General features: G+C 37.5%; 1 long non-coding RNA gene across 1 annotated transcript; it reads right to left on the bottom strand.

Annotated features, from left to right (window-relative positions):
- Positions 1–8,617: 8,617 nt before the first annotated feature.
- Positions 8,618–11,195, bottom strand: LOC139130036 (uncharacterized). The gene is made up of 3 exons (XR_011551754.1): positions 11,068–11,195; positions 9,717–9,859; positions 8,618–9,384 (listed from the first exon to the last, which is right to left on the bottom strand). It is a non-coding gene; the product is annotated as an uncharacterized lncRNA (long non-coding RNA).
- Positions 11,196–25,332: the final 14,137 nt, after the last annotated feature.

Raw genomic sequence — 25,332 nt, 5'->3', positions numbered from 1 at the left:
ATATATATATATATATTATATAATATATATATATATATACCGTTCAGGAGTGGACGCTTTCGGTACTTATATCACTACGGCAATGGTAGCATCTGGCTAGATGATTTACGATGTACGGGTAACGAAACCAAACTGACACAATGTGCACACAAAGGATGGGGAGAACACAATTGTATCCACTCAGAAGATGTACACATCGAATGCGAAAACGGTAAATCTGTGTTTTTTTCATTACACATGCTATGATCTATTACCACATTCTATTCCAGTTAAACTATTACTCTAAACAATGAAAGTTTATGCAGAGGAAAATAGTGGTGAACCATAAAGTTTAGACGAGAATATGTCAAGTGTGTTGTTCTGTCACCTGTTTGTCACCAAATATCCAGAAATAATATTTTAAAGCGCAAGAGCCGTTGGCACAGCTAGGACACCCTTTATGTAGAAAGTATGTTGCAATATCTGACGGTTAGGAACACGATGATCTGAGGTGTTCTAACGAGGCAAGTTTCGCAACCTTTGCCGAGTTTGCTACAGCAGAACGCATATGTTCGCAATTTTTTGCATCGATCTGAAAATACCATGTCATGACGGAAACTGTAGAGAGCAGGTGTTAGTTGCAGGTACCGCACATACATTTACGAAAGTTATATAAACGATTTTCGGCCCATTTTCAGTAATTATTTGTCGAGTAAAATGTTTACTTGAATGTTAAACAATTTTTAATTGGACGATATTAAGAGAAATACTTATCGCAATCGTCAGGGCTTTCTTTTCTGTTCATTTTTGCCACAATACGATAGAAGTATCACAGAAATGAAATTTCTTGTTGTCGTTGCAGGACATAATGGAACTGTGTCCACTTATACTTGAAATTGCCTGTTTCAAAAATCAAAAGGATTAGATAAAATCGGCCATGATGTCAGTCTTATTTTAGTTCGTCTTTTACCTCCGATCAGAAATGGACTGAAAACGTTTGATTGAGTAGTCATCAAAATCGCATTTAACGCGCGCGCCCAAAATGCTTGCTCAGGATATAATTGAGACTACACTGCGAAGAGGTGAAATGGCTGGGCTAGCAAAAAACCTTGCTGGCTGACTGCACTGGCAGATTCAACAGGCCTTCGTTTTCTCGAGGGTCTATGATTCAACTTCTTGCCAGTACCAATGAACCAGATGTGAACTGAATGTGCTCACGTGTTTTACAACAGGTTCATTAATAGTAGTACGCTTCACAGAACAATCAGATAACTGTTATATCACTATATGTAGCAGGTTTTATCAACTTCGCACAGTACTCTCAGAGTTTAATCACTAATTACAAAATTTTATTTAATATGCAAATGAGCTGTTTATTAACTTGACACTGCTCAATGCTTCATGGGACAATTAGATGTCCATCAGATCAACATTTGTAGCACGTTTCATTAAATTTAATGCTGTAATTTTAGAGTAATATCACTAATTACAAAGTTCATTAAATATGCAAATGAGCCTTAATTAACTTGACACTATTCAATGTTCCAAAGCACAATAAATATTTATCAGATCAATATCTGTAGCAGGCTTCACCAAAGTTGGTTATATACCTAATTACAAAGTTTATTAAATATGCAAATGAACCTTTAATTAACTTCGCACTACCAAATGCTTTACAACACAGGCAGATATCTGTCGGATCAGTATATGCAGCAGCTTTCATCACATTTGGTAGTTATTTCGGAGTTATATGACTAATTACAAAACTTCATAAAATACGCAAATTAGCTATTTATTAACTTGACACTGCCCAATGCTTCTCAGTACAATTAGATATCTATCAGATCAACATCTGTAGCACGTTTCATCAAATATAATGCTGTACTTTTGGAGTAATATCACTAATTACAAAGTTCATTAAATATGCAAATGAACCCTTAATTAATCTCCACAACTAAAATGCTTCAGACCACAATTAGATATCTGTCGGATCAGTATCTGCAACAGATTTTATCACATTTGGTGCAGTTATTTCGGAATTATATGATTAATTACAAAACTTAATAAAATATGCAAATGAGCTATACTGCCTTATGCTTCTAAGTATAATTAGACAAATGTTCAGTTCGGGCAATTTCCAAATGTAGTAATTTCCTCACGTGACGAATTTTTACCAGATATAGTAATATTTTTCAAAGTGAGGCTTTGACCTCCGCTGTTGACCCTGTTGTTGCTATGACTCGAACGACGCTACAAGATGGCGGTAAATCCAACTGTGTCGACAAGGTTAGTGGAATTCGATACTGTTTTCATGAAAAATTAGCGTTAAACGACATTTTAAAGACTACATTATATAAACTTAAATGGAAGAGAAATAGAATCCCACACCCCAACGGGTTGGGATGGAATGTCTCACACGAGTTGGGGAATTTTGTCTCACACGAGCCGAAGGCGAGTATGAGACAGAATTCCCCAACGAGTGTGAGACATTCTATCCCAACCCATTGGGGTGTGGGATTATTTTTCTCACGTCCCTTCAATATCTTTAGAAAATTGCATTTTATTGTGGTAGGTTTATACTATCAAAAACCAGCACCCGATTGCACTTGTTTCATTTGTATCATTCCGCAAAGAAAAATGAAGTTCCGTTCATTGATGAGCATATCAAACACGTTAACATGTATATTACCGATATGGCAATTTTGTTTTGTTGGTCAGCCACAAAATTCTCCAGGTCATCTGAGGAAAATGTTGCGAAACAGCTCTGGTGGCCATCTGTTGATGACATTGCGTGAAAGCTGTCGTCTGCTACAGCCTCGTGTGCAAATGGCTCGCTCATCGAAGTCTCTCGCTAACTGTATCGCTGTCAAGTCAGTTCTTCTCCAGAAAATATGTCGACGAGCGTAAATAGCCGATAGGTTTGTAATGGCCTGAATTCTCCCGTTACAACATAAAAGCGGTCATCCTCCATGTAGGCCTATTTGTTGCCGACGCCGCGCTGACCGTACTCAAATCTAGAACAACCTGTTCACTCTGCGGTTCAGTCGTCTGTCCCCTATAGTGCCAGTTGTACATTACGAGATGTTCTATTCGTCAAATAATTCGTACAGAGAACTGGGCGCTGAGCAGAATTGACCAATCAACATACGTTTCACATACGAGGTGTTCGGTCGCGCAACAATACAGAGTGTGAGAACAAATTGTTCTCACACTGTGTTCTCACACTCCCAGCGCACTGGGGACGGGAGAATAAACAATCTTGCTGTGCTCTCTTATTTACCACTGTTACATTTCAATTCCGTTTCGGGAGCATCGCCCGTGTCACAGAGACTGTAGAAGAGTAGAGGCAGTACATATAAACAAACGATTAGACAGCATGCGGTTGTGATGTGTGTACATTATTTCAAAAATAACCTGCGGAAGTACGCAAAATGTTCTATAGTTCTACGAGTAACACTCAGTGTGACAGTTTTCGGACGACCTCAGTTTTCGGACATTTAGTGACATGCTGTTAGTTACACTCACTTCGCTCCGTATCGATAGCGTTTTACAGGTCATGTGACCTCATATTAAGTCAGGTGACACTGTTGTCCCGTTTTCGATAGTTTTTTTTGTAGAAGCTATTGAGTTCACTACGAGCGGCGGTCACAAATTGTCGTCTGACACCGCGTCAGTGATACTGTCAACAAACTGCCGTCAGGTCAAAGTAACTGAAATTTTGACTAAAGTCCTGATTTAGCATTGAATTTCGAATGTTGGGGAGAATAATGATTTTGAAAATATTCTTTCCATTGTTCGCTACGATTGCATGTAGTTTTAACGAAAACTGCGCAGTTGTTTCTAGAAAAAAGTACATTTAATGAACGTAAGAAGTGTACAAGTTTTCGGACAGAAAATATTTAGCATAATCGTGTGAACGTAGTAAGTGACTTACCGCGTAAAAACTTGACAGGTAAATAATTCCATACAATGAAATATACTCGCTATTTTTATTAAATAATGCCTGTGCGATTCTAATACAAACAAAATATCCAATGGAAACAATTATAAGTAATACTCGCTGAACAAACTTAGCGAAGTTAGCCACACCGTACGATACAAGGTGCCGAAAGCAACACACAGAGAGACAGCCCGTGTCCGATATCTAAGCGCTATACACGTCGAAATATAGTTGAGTCGTCCATGGATTAAACATAACTAATTATCATGAAATATTCTTATATACAGTTTTCTAAACACATCGAAATTAATAATTGTGGTTTGAAGTTTCAAATTATCAATACTTAGCTCCTAATCACATTCCAAACACGACGTCCGATTTCTGGGATTGCAGTCCGATTACTACGCCATCGACATGGGGTCAAAACTTTGGCCTCTTTGACCCCGAAATACCATTCCCGTCGTGACAACTGAGTTTGAGGATAACCACAATAAAGTTTCGAAAGGTATGGTAATAAGATTTCGTATTGCTGGTCATTTATGAAACGACTTTAGGCGAATTCAGTACCATGTCCGAAAAATGTCACACTGAGTGTATATTGCTGGATTACCGTGCCATGGACATACACTAGCCTTGAGTACAGGTCTGTGTGTTCCCGGCGTTATATACGGCCTCGGTGGTGGAGGCCGTATGAGTAACGCCGGGAACACACAGACCTGTACTCAGGGCTAGGACGTACACGTTCATTGTACGTTCTAACCCGGGTTTTGCCTTGGATTGGATTGACGGCAATATAAACATCGCGTCGACTGACAAAACCTCCAACTACGATGCCTCCAGCTACGGGTTGCAAAGACAATATGTGTGCAATGAAATGCTATGGAGATTATTTGTCGTTTGCAAATTCTGCGATCGTTCACTGAATCGGTCAAATTTTATAATTAACAGTTTCAATTAACAAGTATGCCATTTTGTTGTGTTTAACAGCTCAATCCTGAGTGGTCGCAGGCAAACTACAAGACGTCGAGTGTGTGAGCTGAGCTATATAGAAGACAAAGCTGCACGAGGGGCATGTGCATCAAAAAGAAAGAAAACTTTATTTAAGAGTGCACATGAGCTTGCAAGAATGACCGGGGCTTCAGTTTTTCTGAAAATACATTATGGAAAAAAACGAGAATACTATGGAACCGATGACCTGGTCACAGAATTTGAAACGGAAGGATTGAAATGTTGCAGAGCCGACAGAGCAGTTGGAGAGCAAGCTGATAAGATAGAGGTGGTTAAACCCTCTCCAAACAAGGTTCCACTTTTCATGATGTCATTCATGCCAGCTTCTATTCCCCTTCAGTTAGATTCTGCTTGGGAAAATGTGATCAGTGGCATCCTGAAAGTGATGGTGAAAAGGCTAATCTACCAGATGAAACAGTCTCTACTATCCCTGACGAAAGTGCCTGTTTGCAAGTTCTAACCACTACTGGGGCGAACCGTGATGAGAATGATGACAACCAAGATACACAACCTACTCTCACGATTACTTCTATTGACACTAGTCATGAGACTCTGTCATCAAGTCATACAAACGATGACATGTCAGCCAGTGATAATGATGATATCTGCCATAAATGTAAGAGGTCAAATCCCAGGGGGCATAAAAAGGGTGATGTATCATGGATAAGATGCCAAAACTGCTTAAGATGGTACCATACTAAATGTGTAATGGTCACTAAATGGTAAGTCAGTGCAAGAAAAATCAGTTTTGTTTGTCATGACTGCAAGCAGAAATAGGGCTATGTATGATCCACACTCATTTTTACTTGCACTGGACATATCTAAAGGGACAAAAGCTCAGTTTTGACATGAGTTTATTGATTGCTGTTGTAATGTTGTTCAGCTCAGTGAGATATGCTAAACCATGGTTTTTAAAGCCCAACTCATTCCCTGTACATAAACCATTGGTTTTTAAAGCTCAACTCATTCCCTGTACATAGGTATTTGCATTGATTACTTCCATCAGCTAATTTTTGGTACATATGAAATATGTTTTGTTCTTATTCAACAGTGGAATTATTGTTATTTTTCTTTTGTAAACTCAAACTATATATATATAATAGATATATACATATGGTAATAAGAGAGCAGCAGTTTTATATTCTTGTATTTCTTAATAAATAGTTGGAAACCAGCACTCTGTTGCTGTTCAGGGTTTTATGCAACAATATTTATTGTAATGATTGTACTTAGAGTGGTGTATGTATTCATACAGTATTCACACTTTTGATATTCAATTAAATACTATTTATTGAGATTACAATATTGTCTGTACAGACTCTCTTTTCCACAATGGTAAAAGTTAGAAAACATCATTGTGTCTTCCATGGCAATTACACTAAATACTTGGAAGTTTGAGAAAGTATCCAATAATGTAACAAAAGAAACCTACACAATAGAAAATCAACTGGGTGTGTCACATGTCACATTAATCTACTATTTATTCCATTCTAATATTTATTCAGTATCATTAATATCATCCCAAATATGCTCTGTATGACTTATGAATATGGAAGTTGATTTGGCATAACGGTTTAACAAGTACATGATATACAAATACACATGTATGGGCATATATAGATTACTGCTAACTGTATACCTTTAATTATACATGGAACTTATGCTTTCTACACACCATCAATGTCTCCATAAGAACATGCATCATCTATACACTGCTGCTGTTCAATTATGGTGCCAATTTCATCACACATAGACACTTTTCCGTTGACCTTTGACCTCTGTTTCCCACTTATGTTTGTACATGTCTTTCACAGATGCGTCTAAAATACAAGAAATTTTTGTGTCAATCAACCTCTCAATTACAGCTTTAGTTTGATTTGCTATGTCAGTATAATACTCTCTTTCCTCAGGTGTGACAAACACTGGATAGTTTTGTTCATCTGATGATTTTCCCAAAAAATTAACATCTATGTGCCGCTTTCTCATATTAAGGGCATTTTGACTGAAATTCACCAAATCCCTGTCTAACATCTTACCAGTTACACTGACATGAGGTTTATTTTCATCTGGAGTGGTTGTGTAATTTTCACTTCTCAAATGCTTTCTCCAAGCAAGAATTTCATTCTCCTTTTGGGGCTTTGTACCTGTAGTGGCAAATTTAGAATCCTGCATGCCCATATTTTTAAATGTAACTTTGCGCAGACTATTAAGTTTACTTAGATTTCTAAATATGATAACCCATTCCTTGCTGTCAGGAACGCCAGTCACCCAAGTTTTACTACTTTTGTTAAAGCTCTCTAGGATGAAATCCATACCTTCACCTCTGCTGTGATCACCACTGACAGAAACAGATTCATTTTGGCTAATGAAATCTCTGAGTTTCTGGGGATAGATGACTCTATCTATGGTATCAGCAATATCTATATACATGTACTTTGGGTGATTTCTTGCATGAAAAATTGGTGAAAATTTGATTCTTCCCGCCATCATTACATCACTGTTGTTCCTTCGAACGCCTGCCCTGTAATTTATGATGGCTTGGCAGTATGTAAAATTTGCTCAGCAAGATATATATAGTTGGGATCAGTCACAGTTTTCAGAAACTTCATAAACCCTTCAACACTTGGTGACTGTTTTTTTAGCAAATCACTTCTTACATATGGTATGAGAAGCTCATCAGTTGACCCAAGGTAGAATATTTCCAGTAATTCCCAGGCTTTATGGTTGTCTGAGCACCTCTTAGCATATTTTTGGGCTTTTTCTGAACAGAATCCCATTAAATTTGACAAACATGACAGGAAAGTTTCCCAATTTAGTTCAAAGTATGACTTGATCATGTTCATTTCCATGTGCCCTGGTCCTATTCTAAGATTAACCCAGTCAAATTCTAAACTGCCAATTAGATTTCTGTTACTATGTACTTCCTCACAGTGATCCTCAAATTCATTGCTGCCAAGGACAGACAAATTGCAAACAGGGCAAATGTAAGATTCACGTATGAGTTTGTGGGCTAACATGTATGGCAAGCCATCCATATAAATGCTAATCCACTCTTTAGTACCACTATCATAGCGTTTGATTCCAGATATTTTACCAACGTGATGCAACACTTGCTTGACACTTTCATACGAGTTTGGGTTCACAAACACTGGGTCCAATACCCCAGCAACAGGTGGTTGACTGGGGTGCTTACTACTGACATTTGCATATCTCTTGTCACATGTATTATCTGACAGGTTTTCATAAGTTGGTATGAACTTGTGACTGCATTCAATTGCTTAAAACTTACTTTATATTCTGTTGGTTTACTTTCTCTTTGTGATTTTAGTGAAAATGTGGAAATATTTTTTCCCTTTTCTTCAGATAGTTTAAAATTTACCTTACACTCAGGATTTACACAAATTCTTTTGGACTTTGCCATCCATGTGTGACACTTTTGACACTGCCTTTGTGTTTTACACTTGTTAGCTAGAGTAACAGCCTTATCAATGCTGTCTGTTATTTGTGTATCACAAACAATTTGCTCATTTACAACTTTCTTTAAACGTGACTCTATGTGGATGTAAAGTTGCTGATAATGGATGTCTGACAGTGTTGCCAACCAAACATTGGTATTATTTCTGATTTGCTGCACCTTTTCAGAAAATCCTTCATATTTAAACCAGTTATATGGTTTCAGTGTGGATCCTCCTGAAGTTTACCTTCAGGATCCAACTGAGCATAACACACACTTGTCAATACACTAACATTGACTTTGCTGTTTTCTTTGACCCTGTATGTTTTGCCTACTATCTGGTCATTGTCTATAGCCACATGTACATCTCCCTGTGGGAAAACAGGATCAGCTGTTGCCTGTTCTTGCAGCCAAGTTTTCATCCTGGTGTAAGAACAGGCTGGCTGTGCATGATTGTAAAGGTTAACAACTGCTCTACTGTTTGATACTGAATAGCCCACAACAGACTCTGAGAAAGCAAAAGGTGATACTGAATTCATTGAATTCACATGATACAAGGCTTCTACTGCCTTAACCTTAGCATACATTTTCTTACAATTTGTGATTTGATATTCATTTAAAAAGATGTCACCATCACCTGACAACCCATCAATAAAACCTGTTACAATAGGATTTCTATTTATATACCACAAACAAGGTTGTATGGTAATAAGTTCATCCAGCTTGGTGTAACACTGATCAAAACATAAAAAGTCCTGAGCAACACTTTGAGCTTGTGCCTTACCAAGAGCAAAGGCCAGGTATTGCATCTCATCAGCTGACAGTTCATTGTTCGCAATGGAATTCACAACAGAAGAAAGACAATTATGAACATCACTATCAGTAGCTGGCAATTTGTAGGTCATTAACCTCCTTGGCTGCTTCTGAGGTGTGTCTGGCTCACAGGGATTGAAGACTGGAGAAAATGTTGAATAAGTATGATCCATTGTGATGTAATAGAGAGCTGTGGCAGAAAAAGAGAATATGTTAGATGTATCAAAAATTCTCACTCCCTCAATCAGTATCTGTCTGTCTGTCTCTGTGTGTGTCTATCTATGTCTATGTGCATGTATGTCTGTCTCTATATCTCTCAGTCTGTCTTTGTCTATCTGTCTCTCTCTCTCTCTCTCCATCTGTCTCTGTCTGTCTGTCTCTGTCTGTCTGTCTGTCTGTCCCCCCTCTCTCTCTCTCTCTCTCTCTCTCTCTCTCTTCCCCTCTCTCTCTCTCTCTCTCTCTCTCTCTCTCTCTCTCTCTCAACTTTAGGTTGTATTGCTGTGGAATTTCCCATAAACTTACCTATTTCAGTGACTTTGTATCCTGCTGAGACATTTATCTAAAAGAAAAACATTTATTGGGTCTCTCCACATATTCTTGTTCTAGGGTTAACCGTTGTGATGTTGTTAGCTTCTGTAGCTTTACCAACTGCTTCCAACTGCTAACTGTGATGAACATAATCAAATAGGCATGTTGTGAGTTTGTCTGAGCACAGGGCCGGTACTCAGAACTTATTATTGATAATAAAGAAATATGAAAATTCTTCTTCTTCTACTTCCTCTAATTATTATTATTATTATTATTATTATTATTATTATTATTGTTATCATCATCATCATTATCATCATCATCATCATCATCATCATCATCATCATCATCATCAATGTTTCAGTAAAGGGAAGAGAAATTCATATAGAGACTGGCAAACTTTGGTAGGAATTCAACATTGCCAATGGTGGTACTGCATGATGATGACAATGATGATGATTTGATAGTAATAATGATGATGATGATGACAACACTAATAATAATAATAATAATAATAATAATAATAATAATAATTATTATTATTATTATTATTGTTGTTGTTGTTGTTGTTGTTGTTGTTGTTATTATATGATTTTTCATATTTCTTTATTATTATTAATAATAACTTCCTAGTACCCTGTGGTTGGACAGCAATAGTCAGCTTATTATACTGTTGAAGCTCTCTAATATTTAGCTTGCTTATACCACTTGCTCTGAATACACCTTACCTACTTGCATTTTTGGGGAGTTCTGTGTCATACTATAGTCTGTTGGATGGGCTGACCGTGACGAAGACAGTCTTGATCGGCCGCCTTCCAACAGACCATAGAGCTATAAAAACAGACAGACTATCTCAACTGCACTTCGAGTAACTCTAGTCGTCACCACACTTTATGTTATGTATAATGCGACGACGTCAATGCCTGTCATTGGCCTAGCCCTGCGTACAGGTCTGTGTGTTCCCGGCGTTATACGGCCTCCACCACATATATATAACGCCGGGAACACACAGACCTGTACGCAGGGCTACTCATTGGCCATGTAGTGACAAAAAAAACAACAACAAAACTCACATTTGGAGGACAAATGGAATTCCGTGCTGTTAACTGTGCACTCTCGCATATAAAAAAAGACCTTGATGTTGTTTTGTTTTGCCGTCTAATGTACTACTACTACGAGTGCCGTATGTGACCCGCAGATGCAGACAAAACAAATATCAAGCTACGGCACTGTAGCTAGAAGATTTCTGTATGCTGTGCTTGACGATTTTATTCGAAAGTGTTCTTAAATCTACAACTACCAGTTGTCATGTCAGCTTTGGAAGGAAGAACAAAACGGCTCTCACCTCTTTCTGCTCAGTCGTCTTTGTATATACATGATGTATAGCGTCGACACAGTCTAGTTGGATAAACCGCCATCTTCGTAGCGTCGTTCGAGTCATAGCAACAGCAGGGTCAATAGCGGAGGTCAAAGCCTCACTTTGAAAAATATTACTATATCTGGTAAAAATTCGTCACGTGAGGAAAATTACTACATTTGGAAATTGCCCGAACTGGTAGTAGGACATGTATAAGATCAATATTTTTGCACGTATCGTCAAGTTTGGTGCAAGAATTTCATAGTTATGTCACTAATAATAAGAGTTCATTAGATATGCAAATGAGAAGATAATTTACATGGCACTCACAGTATCGTCATGATGTTCTGAGATTGTCATCTGTGAAAAGTTTCATGAAATTTTGAAAAAATGATATTGCATAACTTCATTAATATGCAAGGCACACGTACCAAAATCCTATCAGTTCTTGCAAGTAGCATATGGTACCTATGTACAAAATCTACTTGAATCTGTTCAGGCGTTTCTGAGTTATCGTGTAAACAGACGGACAGACACACACACACACACACACTCACACACATACACACACGGACAGGCAGATAGACATCGCTATGACATTAGCCCACGTGTGTGAACACGTGAGCTTAAAACCTCGCTGGGCCCTATATCGACTCACATTCCCGGCAGCCGCTTCCAGCTGTTGGCAGTGCATCTAGAAAAATTATCTCGATCTTTCGCACTCTCCTCTAGCATTCGGCCAGTGGTGGCTCGATGGGGAAAACACAATATACAGTGGCAAAGTTAGGGGTGGACCATTTGATATCCTGGGGGCCTTGGAAGATTTGGGAAAAAAGATGCCAGGTGGAGTTGCTCGAAAAAAATCTGGCTTTAAGTGGCTGATGGAAAAACAATTATGGACCATTGCGAATAGGAAATAAAATCTGGCAAATGTTCGATGCACACTGCAGCATCAATAAAAATCAAGCAGTAACTCTGGAGTTTTATAAAGCATAAACCATTTCAAGCTTGAGGAGCAATAACTTAGAATTTATTAAACGAGTAAATAAATACACAAACAAAGCACTGAAAATTGTCAAAAGTTACAGCTACTATCACTTTAGCTTTCAGCAACTGAAACAAGAACTCATCTGGAACAAAACCAATAAAATTTGTCAAAAATAAAGCAAAACACCAAAACTTTAATAAAGTCTCAAGGACACTGTGCTCTTTTGGTTTGAATTGGTAATAGCACATACAAGTTCTCATACTGATTGAGTTCAGCAGACATCTGGTCAGCCAGGGAGCAATATGTCATATGGAAAAGTTCAATCATCAGTATTTTGTATGAAGTCACACAATCATTGTCTCTTTTCAACTATAGTGTCAACAATGTCATTCAATATTTCTTTTGCAATCATCTCTTCTTCAGAGAGATCATCACTCTTAGTGACAGTACATGTAGCACCATTCTTCGTCTAACCTTCTGGAATAGATATTGTATTTTTTTCCTGGCTTTCATCTTTCTGGCGACGTTCCTTGGCTTTCATGTGTGGATTTACATTTCACGCTGCATCTTGCACCAGTCTTCTTTTCTGGGTCAAGTGGACTCAGTCAGTCAAGTGGACTGTTCAACTTGCTAATATCACTCAAACCAGGACACTTGTCAGACAATGACATATTTTTTTCAAGCACAATGCCATAAATTACATGATTTTACAAATATATGTAGGATACCATCATCTCTTCTGATGACACCAGTGATGTTCTCAGAAAAGTTTCACTGTAAGTTTGTTAATGCTTAATGTAGAACTCAGTAATCAGGTTGTTTGATTTGTATTTTCAGTTTGTTACCATGGTATAAATAAGACTATAAACTGATATTTTTGTAAAGTGAATCAAAAATGTACATGTATTTACATATCTTGATTTAGTTTCTTGAATATAGTCTGTGTGCGATAGAACAGCATCTTGTTACTGGGTGTGAAAAACCAAGCAAACAAACATTGCACCGAAATTTGGTAAAAAAAATATATCTCGAAGAAGGAATGTGAAAAAAAGTTGCCAGCATATACCCTGTAGAAAAAATAATTCATGGTCAAGCAGTCGGGAAAAAATAATGGCTCTCCACCAATCTTCCAAGCCCCCCCCCCCCCCAGGATATCAATGATGGTCCACCCTTAGTGTTTTCGCGAGAAACTGTAGGACACAGTCTGCCTCCTTGACGTGGTGCAGTAGTCACTTGTCACTATTTTTCTTGTGCAATCTTTCAATGTGACCAAACGATGTTTATTTTTCCGACATGTTTTGGGTGATTTCATCCAATTTTACTAGGCTGAATCAGTCAGCAGAGACCCGGGGTGCGAGCAGAGACCTTCCTGACTGCTTGCCCGTGTGAAGGCTCGGCATGTCGACACGATGTTGCGATTTCTCAAGCGTTCCATGACCAAATACGCATGCGTACATATTCAAACAGTAGAAATGACGTTTCAAATTCTGTGCTTTACTCTCGCAAACAGTACGTACCACAAACAGCAATTTACCCCGTAATTAAATCAATTACTCATATTAGAGTCATCCCCGTGTTCCTGTTAATGATCGAATCTGCAAATGCACTTGTAACGGATTTTTCTATGAAGTTAAATCACCGAAATATGAAGGTCAATTCTGATCCATATTGCAACTTTAACATTTCGTGATCATGTTACTCTTCCTAACAGAGATACCCATTCGCTTAGCCGATGGTGCGTCTTCACATGAAGGGCGTGTTGAAATTTATCACCAAGATGAGTGGGGTACTGTATGCGATGACAACTTTAATGAGGATGCTGCATTGGTCGTCTGTCGACAGCTCGGGTTTACGTAAGTATGTGCACTAAAATGGGACATTTTGATCAATACTCATGTGATATTTGTTCGTATAGGATTAAGCCAGAAAACATTCAGTCGGAATTTTGTTTGATTGAGCGCTATGAAATAGTCTTGAGACCCACAGCTACCAAGGTTATGGTTTCTCCTTGAATAGACGTCAGGTGATTCTTGTTTCATCCATGACAGTCTGAATCTGACGCTATTCCGTGGCAACTTCATTCCACTTTCAGCTTCCGTATTGACAAACATGACCATAGCATACAAACTTAAAGGAACAAGGTCGCTCCTTTTTTTACCTTCTTGTGATTTGGAATACTTGCATAAAGTCATTCAGGGTACAATAATTGTGACGATACATGACTGCAAAAGTGACAAATACGTTGGTTTCTAACGGGTTCGAACTCACAATGTACGGTACACAGTCACCTAGCGGAGAAGCCACAGACAAAACCGCTCTGCCAGATCCCCAATCTCAAAAGATTGGTTCAATAGCGAACTAAGTTGTTACATTTTTCTGTCTGCGGACTCCTTCACAGGCTGTAGAGTTCACGAAGCGCTCACGCCCGTAAGCTCGCTATCACACATTACATGCAAACTTAATCGAAGCGAAAATTTCCCCCTTGCTGCTATACCAACAAAGATAAAAATTGCCGCAATGTACGGAAGAGCTGGTATCCTCATCTATATGAAAAGCGCCTCCAATTAAGATTTCATTACAAAAGCTTGCATGAGGCCAAACTTTATGTAACAATGTATGTTCAGCCATGCATGGTCAGAGTTGTACACGGAGCTGGATTTTCTAGTACAGACTTAAAATGTTCAACTTAACGTTTAATCTCTTCTGGCGACAGGCAGAATTGAAGATGTGCAAATTAACCAGTATTTCAGCATGTTTTACTAAGTCAAAGATCATAAATATACTTTTCATGTCAAACAAACGTTCATGAAAAAAGTTACAAAAGATGACTTTGCCCTTTAAGGATTTTCAAATCAAGAACAGTAAATGATGTCTACCGACGGTTTACTTTGCAGACTGTGGATAGATAATTATTGAATTTTAAAGATTCTTGACACGATCTGTCATATATTGAGTAACCGTATTTTATGTACTTCGTTATTGTTTCCAGATCAGTAGAGGCAACTTTCGATAGGGCTCACTTTGGCCAAGGAATTGGTAAAATATGGCTGGATGGATTTTCTTGCGACGGCGATGAACCTGATTTGACAAGTTGCACTTTGCAGTCTCCACTAGAGATACCAATTGTGAGCACAAGGAGGACGCTGGGGTGTCTTGCTCTCAATGTAAGTGATGATAAAATTATTGAGTAGAATGCGCCTCGGGTACAGATATTCAGAATGTCAAACATTTTTATAACATCCTTGTTGTCTATCACTTGAGCATAGTCATTTTGAAGATCATGCATTGAATGAAGTTTTCGCCGGCTAAATTTGTTAAGATCAAAAGTGTGATTTAACCCGATGAAGTTACAACAGGAATAGCATCAATTTTGAATTTGACATTTTAGTGAACACAGGAAATTATTTTCACTGGCACAGATAGCATGGTGACCGTTGACTTTCTTCCCGATTTCGAAAGGAAATGGTTCAACGGCATTTTACAGAAAAGGTTACTAAAAAGTTAAATATTTAAATTCGGAGGCACATACTACTTTAACAAATATAGCTGCATGTGGTACTCGAAAGCTTGGCTATCAGAAAGAAGCAAAAAAAACAAAACAAAAACAAAAACAAAAATAAAAAACAACGAACTGACAACATTGAATGACACGGGTATTACCGAGTAAATTGTATCTTTTGATTGTTACGTATGCAGCATCGTTGTATGTTTATTCACCGTAGAGGATGTTTCAACACAGTACACAGACTTTGACGTGACCAAGCCGTGAAAAAAAAAGTTAGAGTGCAAACATATTTCCCCCGGAGTGCAACATGTCGTCTTAATGCAATAAATTCCGTTTTATTTTGCAAAAACAATACCCACAAACCTGGTATATATTGCAAGTTGTAGGTCAAATGATAAATATCTGGAAGAAGAAAAAATCTTGAAAACGTATCTCTTTTTAGCCACACAGGACGCCAATGTTCGCCTCGTCGGGGGCAGTACCCCTGAAAGTGGACGACTGGAAATCTACCACGATGGTGTTTGGGGGACTGTCTGTAATGATGGATTCACTAGTGTCGATGCAGAAGTTGTCTGTAGAGAGTTAGGTTTCTGGTAGGTTATTGAAAAATAAAAATATTATAAAAGTCAATCTCGTCTGTCAGTTCAGTTCCTCGAGTCCAAAATGCGACTTACTTCCATATTGGGTCGTAGTGGTATTTATTAAATTAATGAACGGACTACCAGAGCGGTATATTATACAGTGTATTGTCAAATTTATCGGCTGCGAGCCCCAGAGTTTTACAAAAGCATACTGTGCATTTTAATTCTGTGAAACGTCCTATTACGAACCCGGGCCATTTTCACAAATACTTGGTGAGGGCGAGGGGGGATTATAATCTAATCCTCTTAATACCATCAAAAATATTTTAAATCCTACCTGTCTGTGTAATCGTAATTTATAATTCCCTTATGACAATGAGCATACATTTATTGAGCCAACAATATTAAACTTAAGTTTGATTTTTTTTGAATTATTTGTTTCAGCTAAAATCTCTTTAAATTTGTCTTATAGCGAATTACGTCGAAGTATGTATGTATGTATGTATGTATGTATGTATGTATGTATGTATGTATGTATGTATGTATGTATGTATGTATGTATGTATGTATGTATGTATGTATGTATGTATGTATGATTATGTATGTATGTATGTATGTATGTATGTATTAACGTACGTATGTATGTATGTATGTATGTATGCATGGATGTAGTATCGATGTATGTATCGATGTATGTATATATCGATGTATGTATCTATGTGTTTGCCAGCCTGGATGTATGCATATATGCAGTGTCTGCGTATGACTGTCTCAGTCTGTTTGCTTGCTTGTTTGTTTGCTTGCGTCGGTTTTATCGTTGCTTTGATTTTGTCGTGTCCTTTTCTGTTGATGGATGAATAGATCGTTTGTGTTTGGTGTTGAGAAAATTAATTGCATAAATTAGAAAAAAAATTTTTGTTGGTAATTTTTTTTCTCATTCAGGCAAAGCAGCCTATCGAGCAGCAGTAGTACTCGTTCGTATGGGCAAGGATCTGGCAATATATGGTTGGATGACGTTGAGTGTCAAGGTCGAGAAATTTCATTAGTTATGTGCAGCCACAGAGGCTGGGGTACCCACGATTGCGATCACAGTAAAGATGTGGCGTTGTTTGTGATACTTTAGGTAGAGTTACATTATTTCATACACATTGATACATTAACTGAGGTCCAAGGATGTAGCCATTTGTTTATGATTAGGTTGTATTGATTTCAGATTAAGGTAGAATGTACCACGTGGACGGCTATTTCAGGTTTTTTTAAATGCTTTTCTAGCCTGCCACTAAAGGGGCTCATTTTACGCTCTTTGGGTAAGAAAACTTTTAGGCGTCATTGTCTCTGTTCCCGATAAAATTAAGATATGAATGGCATAACGTTTTCAAGTTCGAGTTTTAGTAATTGTCATTAAATTTGTTTCTCTAGGGCCAAACTTTGCACGCGCGGCGATCCCTGATTTTGACATAGAATATATTGAAGTTTCGTTAAGGAAAGTTTGAGCAAAAGTTTAGACTTTCGTTTTCGATGTGCGTACTTCCTTAAAGGAGGGTAAAGCTTAGTCAATTGTAATCTCTCAGTAGTTTTTAAAGCTCCAGAAAGCGTGGTAATATCAAGCTTGCGTTACATTGTTATATTCCTTGCCAGCATTATGTCAAATATTGCATAATGATTTTGAAATGATCTTTTATAGACGAGGGTGACATCCGGCTTGCCAACGGTCAGGAAGACTTCGAAGGACGGTTAGAAGTTTACTTCAGCGGCGAATGGAACACAGTATGCGACGACGAATTTGATGCCAGAGACGCTGCAGTTGTATTGTAGGCAGTTGGGATATAGGTATTTTAGAGACATTTCTACGATACAATATTCATCTTTTGATAATTCCAACCAGTATCAATTAATAAACTTGCATCAAGCGGTTTCCGCGGTAATATTGACACAAGAAAGACCAATGGCATAGGCCTCGTGGAAACCCCAACAGCTATGCCAGATATTTGAAGCTCACTCTTAAGTAAATGCTCCAGGCAAAAATATTAAGTTTAGAAGCAAAATTTTTGTCTTTTTTTCAGGATAATTCATTCACCGGCAATGTAGTGGTTTACTCTTATTCAAATGTCCTGCAATTAGCTGTTCAAAGCACCCAATATGGGTACAATCTTCGTATCGTAGTTTAAAAATGAGCTTAAATTTAAATTTGAAATGCATTTCTTTTCAAAAACACTTGATAAAAAAATGCTTCGTTAACAAGCACCTATTAAGCATTTCTTCGTACATTACGGAACGAAAATGGCAGCCATTACTGACGTTACGCAAGAACACAGGATAAAATAAAAGTAAGGTTAGAGACCGTCTCAGATTGTCGCATAAGTTCATGAAATTCCTCCCCCTCCTAGTGCGAAATATTGATGTCTGCCTGAGAGTACAATAGCATTTTGCAATAGCTACTGAAGAATATGTTTTCCCTGAACACATTACATCGCCAAGTAATCGATCAAACTTGATAATGAACCGCCATCAGTATGACGCGAACGAGTTGGAAATGTTACAGCAAAATTTGTTTGTTATTTTTACACAAATGTAAAGAGAACTTGTAACCCAAAAAGAACAGTGCGAAAGTGAAGTTCACTAATTGGCGGCGGTCAAAGCGCCTCCCCCGCGTAAACGAATACGTTTTCCTTTTTGAGCTTATGAGACAATCTGAGACTGTCCTCTACGGCGACTAACCCTGTTACGCCTCTTCATATAGTCTACAATAATATAATCAAAGTGACAGTGATTATAACATTGTAATAACTAATGGGTTCTACACTAAAATAGGTTAATTTTACTATTCACCTTTTAAATTTCAATAAAATGTGACACGCCAAAGAAATCGGTACAATGTCTTTTCCCGTCAAATGTAAGACCGTTAGTAAACTTAGGTGTAGATTGCGATGTTTTCGCAGTAGTGACAAAATGCGCAATTAGGGTTTGTGGAAGACGAGATCGTTTACAGACATGTTATTCTCTCCACGCAAGATGGGAAGAACTACGAAAAGGTCTTTGAACTATCGACAATGCTTTCCGACAATGCTTTCCAATATTGAAAGATAATATTTTATCTCCTCATATTGAGATCATCCAAGGTTATAAAGCAGCATCTAATACAATCAAATGTAAACATGAACACATTATCGTGTTAACAAACGAAAGTATAAAAACATGCAGCAAAGTGTAAACAAAGCGTTTACATGCTGTGTCCATAATGAGAATAATAAAAAATGTGATTACTTTTCATTTTCTTCCTCATATGAAAAAGACGGAAAGTGTTATAAATATAAAATAGAGTAGGTCAGTCTTCGACTCACAGTTTCAGATTCACAAAACCTTTCCAAAGATAGGCCTCCAGACTAACATCAACAGTACAAATAAATCAACTGTGATTCAAGAATTTTTCGTTATATTTTGAAGTACTTTAGTCCTATTAAAAATTGAATTATGAGACCAATTTTCTCTGACATAATTTCGTCGGCCATCAACGTAGATTGTGTATTGCTGTATTACTTCATGTACCTGTATGGTCTTCTCATTATTTTGGTGAAGAACGTCATGAATTAAATGAATTTTTAACAAATGAGAATAAATTGTATGTTTTTAAACCCATTGTGTTAGCATTGCCATAACTCCTCATAACATAACTATTGCTATTTTTCTTCAATTACTAAACATTTGCTCACTGGCTAAAATGGTTGCCAATGATAACGGATCACGTATACATCAGTACTTATTTAGACCCTATTTATCAGTTATTGCATTGAGTAGTCATTCACTGAAGTAGATCTTTGTCATGGGGCTTGCAACAGAAAATGGGTTTAGAGAAAGTATTTAGTGAGATATCTGTCCGATTTGCACAGCAAAAATGAAGGGCCTTTCACTTTTTTAAAAAAAATATTCATGTCCCTCCCCCTGTACAAGACTCCTTCCTCACTTTATATCCCGCCCATGAAATAAAAAAATGCTTGTTTTTAAGTTTGATTATTATTTAGCTCATATTTTACTTTTCATCATTTGCATACAAGGGATGAGAGCAAGCCAATCTTTTTACATTTCGTGTATTTCATCATGATGGCAAAAGGCTAAGAGATATCATTACCAACAACATTGCCATGTAAGTAGAAATTCATAAGTTCAAATAAGTTTTTTTTTAATCACTAAACATTTGCTCAATCAATTTCCATATATTCAACAGTGGTGGTGAAGTGCAACCGCAAGGTAGATACGGACAAGGATTCAAGAACATTTCACTTGACAACGTAGATTGCACTGGACACGAGCTGGTGTTGCAAAAATGCGGCCACCGTGGTTGGGTGAACACAATTGTGGACATGATGAGGATGTTAGTCTTCATTGCAAACTTCCAGGTAAATTTCAATTGTCTTTCATGGTCACTCAGTGTACAACTTTTTTCTGCGTATGCTCTGGCCGCTGTTCACCATATATTGAAACACTGTGCCGCTTTGTAAGTGTGTCTACATATACTGGCAAATACGAGCGTGGCACGTTTGCGTTGAGTTTGTGAGTTGCATAAGGTTTACCATAAAATAATATGGTCATGATGGCGCCACCACTTTTCAGAAGTAACATATCTTCTTGTGATCCCTGTATTAGCCAACAGCTGTAACTTTTTTTTGACAGCATGTGTAAGACGCTAAGACACTCTCTTGAATAAACGAAGAAGAAATTTTTTACTAGTGTTGATCTCATCAATGCCATGAGATTGTCCACCTTTATAGTCTCAAAAATGACTTTCTGTGTCACATTTTTCTAAACAACTACAGTAAAGCAGAGCATCATTGGTAACTCACTTCAATAATCATGCCAATTACGTTTTCACTTGTTTTCCGGATCCCCGAAGAAGTCGGAAGTGTGCGTCTTGTTGGTGGTACGTGGGCTTACGAAGGGCGACTTGAAATGTTCGATGCTGTTGATAGCAGATGGGAGTCTGTTTGCGCCAGTGGTGTAGATGATAGAGCTGCTTCCGTTGTGTGCAGGCAATGGGGATATCGGTAAGGAATATGCTGTTTGTGACTTTGTAAGAATCTGTGCACTTTTGATTGTGAAAATTTACAGTATATATATATATGATGTTATAACGGTTGCAGTTACTCAACTTCTCGGTGAGTGTCGTATGTGGTGTTTGTATTTCAAAACCAAGTATGCGGTATATCAATGCCTTAGTCAATCGACACAACACACGACATTTATAATATACATATATCTTCGTAACTCTAAACAGTGGCCTCGGAACATCTTCTGACCTGTTTCAGAGCTTTATTGTTTTTACTTTTTCCTGGTATTGACAGGCAAAAGTCAATGATTTTTAATTTAATGTCCATAAGTTAAATTTTCAAATTAGGGATCAAGGCGTACGTTCCATCAAATAAATAATAAATAAATAAATAACATAAATAAATAATATAATATATATATATATATATATATATATATATATATATATATTATATATATATATATATATTTTTTTTTTTTTTTTTTTTTTTTTTTTATTTACTTTACCACTACAGGGGTGGTACTTCGGGGAGTTCACAGACATTCGGACAAGGTTCAAGTAACATTTTTATCAAAGACGTGGACTGCCGAGGGTTCGAAAACTCACTCAGGAGTGTTCACACAGCTCAGGAGGGGCTGGTTGTGGCTCGTCAAATCCTAAGTTACTTGTGATATACCGGGTAATATTCGAATTCAAATTAATCAAAGACATCAACGCAACAATCAGTGTTGCTCCTCCCTGCTCTTCTCTTCTTTCTCATTCTCATTGCTTTTTATTTTTATCATTGCTTCTTGGAAAGCTAACTACACTACGCCTCAATTTTGTAGGCCTATATATGGAAATGATCAATACAGACAAGTGCTGTAACACCGATTAAAAGTATGTTTACTTTTAATTAAAAAAAAACACAGACAAAACCATACATTGATCAGATAGGTATGTCCACATACAAGCAAACCAGCAACAAATGGTTATAGAGGCGTACGATTTTAACGTCCTCTTTCGAGCACTTCTTACCAGATTTATTCTTCATCAGAAAATGGAGACGTTCGCATCATTGATGGGCTGTCGGCTAACGTAGGAGAATAGAAATATTCCATGAAGGTTACTGGAAAAGACCGTGTTATCCCGATAAAAAATCGCTGCTGTCGCCTGTAAACAGCTTGGATATGGGTATGTTTTTAGATTTTCTCTTGGAAATTTTATAATGCCTTTTGTTTCTTTATACCTCTCCCTCATACAACACGATTGGAACTAATTTGAGATTACTGGATATCGTATTAATATTGGTTGAATCGGTAAATGAAAGCTCATTTACTTTTCTTTTTTTTTTGGGGGGGGGGGCGCAATGCTCTTGTTTTTATGGGCAATTTGTAATATTGCATCTTTTAGGTATATGGAACCTAACGATTTTTGATAAATTTGAACTAGTATACGAGCCAAGTCCCCAAAATTAGTTTCAAACGTGTTATACATGTATGCAACCGAGCTTTACACTTGCTGATACATTCAATCACGAAAATTCGAATTTATTGCATGGGTCATTTACCAATATAGACACTAGTACGCAATGAATTATGACGATAGGACACTTATCGTGAACAAAATCCTTGCTCTTGATGGGATCGAGGACAGATCTTCAGACCTGCTAAAGGTTATTATCTGATTGGTCGATTGTCACTATTCACAACAACTTAGGGAGTCTATTTGTATTGCTTGTATTCTATTCTAACGTTAAGATTAAGCCAACTAATTGGATAAGAGCTTCAGACTTCATTTAGACTGGCGGACTTTTCCAGTTCTTTTCTGACCTACGATAATGAGCGCTCTTTTTAAAGCTCTTTGAGTGAGAAAAATTTACCCATCTCAACTTTGCGAAAATCGAAAATCTAATTTTCGCTACAGAGTAAATACAGGATGACGGCCATTCTGAATTTCGAATATAGGTAAATGTTATGTGATTTGTTTCTCTTATAGAAACTTTGCACGGTCACCACAGATTTTCATTTTTGATTTGATGCAAGAATTTTATGTGAGAATGAATCGAGGAAAGTTTCAGCAAAAGTATTAGCCAATTCGAGGTACGTTCTTTCTTACTTCAAAAATGTAAGTGTGGCGTACGCGCCTCGAAAGTGGAAGACTTAAATTTTGCCGAAAGTTTCCTCAAGGAATCTTTCAACCGTTCACTTTCAAAATAAAAAAAATAACACAAGAGTCACAATGCAAATTTTGGTACTTGAGAAACAAACTACCAAAGATTTAACACCATTATTTGAAATTCAAAATGGCCACCATTCCTGTGTTAACACTGGAGAAATAATAAATTTTTGGTTTTTCAAAAATCATTTAATGCTGAAAGGTTTTATTACTCAAAAAATTTCAAAATGAGCCCCACAAGTGGGGCTCAGGAAAGAAAAGCTTGAGAGTCCAAATATCTGTGTCTACGTCGCATTCTACCAAAAGATTTGTTGTTTTATAATTACCCAGACAACTTTCTTCTAGTGGTTGGAGATTTGAGAAGTGCCTTAAATATTATGTCAAATTTTCACGGTAAACAAGACTCTTTTCAGTCCCGTGAGGTCTTGGATGAAAGATACTGACGTAGTCTTCACTTTGATTTGGACTACGCTAGTGCCGCCGTTATTGATAGAACGAACGTACGTGAACGTGGCTTCCATACCAGCACTACCGTACAGCTTTCAATGCAATGGGTATGAAAGCAACATAACGCAATGTACGAGGCACGAAGATGACGAGACACAAATGAACTGAATAAGCGAGGAGGACATTTATGTCCAATGTAAAGTTCCAGGTAAGTACAAGCTCTTTTAGGGCCGTTTAAATCGCGCTTTCTTTGTTGGCGATTTCTTTGATGGTCCGCTAGCAGCCAATCAGCACTGATCTCAACCTGACCTTATGGCTTATTGCAATTGTCTTACCGCTGGTACCGTCATTACTGCAATTGCTATCATAATTCTAACGATGATTTAACAAACTGATAGTCAACGAATAAACTACTTAACCTCTCTTTAATCACGACAACCCTAAAAGCACCAAAATTATTAACTAATTAACAAATAAGTATCTAACTAGCCAACCAGCTTAAACAACTATCAAATGAAGTAAACCTACAAATAAATAAACAAACATAAATAAATAAACAAACAAATAAATAATAAATAGTGACAAACATTGGAAATTTCCGGTCAAGTTAATCATTAAAATCGACAAAAACTCTATTCTTTCCTGGTCGTTCTTCCAACGGTCTTGTTTCAATCTGAGAGAGCTTGTTCTTTATCGTGCATTTTTGTTAGGAATAAGCAAGCGTTTGCACCACATGCATGAAATCAATTTGTACTCACACTGTCGCTTTACCTTCTGGAGATAGCAAACCCCTCATTCAATGTCTTTACAGAGGAAAATGACCTCCGACTGGTCAACGGTAACTCATCCAAAGAGGGTCGTCTTGAAATTTATCACAACAGCCAATGGGGATCTGTGTGTGACGACGACTTCGGTCCGAAAAACGTGCGCGTTGTGTGCCGACAGCTTGGCTATTTGTAAGTTTTGGATGTATTACTGGGGTTTTCGCAGTTCAGTGAATTGCATATATCATGACCGAATATTGCTCTCTATAGGTGTGCTTGTTTCCTACTTGGAAAATACTGGTTTAGCGTGCGTTGTCTATTGCTATTTGGTTTCTTGTTTGAATATTTGGTCACTTAGCCCCCCTCCTTTCCCGTTGCGGTCACTGATTTGTAAAAAGTTGACAGCTCGTGGTATTCGGGCAGCACTGATTTCCCATTAGTAATTTCTATAGCAATGACTAGCAGTAAACGTTAATACACTGTTTTTCTGCCTTTCATAAATGAAGATACGCGGCATTCAATTTTCAAGTACCATAAGACAATAAAGGAAATAGGTAAAGTACATGTAAAAACCAAAACAATTATATCTCAAAAGAATTAGGAACATACTGGCAATCACAAAGTAATGTTGAAGCCATGCGATTAATGCTACTTTCAGTTTTTCACGTCGTACCCCGTACCTTCTTCTAAACCACGCCAAGATAAATGTGGCAGTAGATTTTAGTTTCCTCACAAAATTCGTTCGCTTTGATGTTCACGAATTCACA

This window comes from Ptychodera flava, chromosome 3, assembly GCF_041260155.1.
Source record: "Ptychodera flava strain L36383 chromosome 3, AS_Pfla_20210202, whole genome shotgun sequence".
In the NCBI taxonomy this organism is placed as follows: domain Eukaryota; kingdom Metazoa; phylum Hemichordata; class Enteropneusta; family Ptychoderidae; genus Ptychodera; species Ptychodera flava.
Note: the sequence above shows the minus strand (reverse complement) of the source record. Positions and strands in the feature narration are given on the sequence as shown.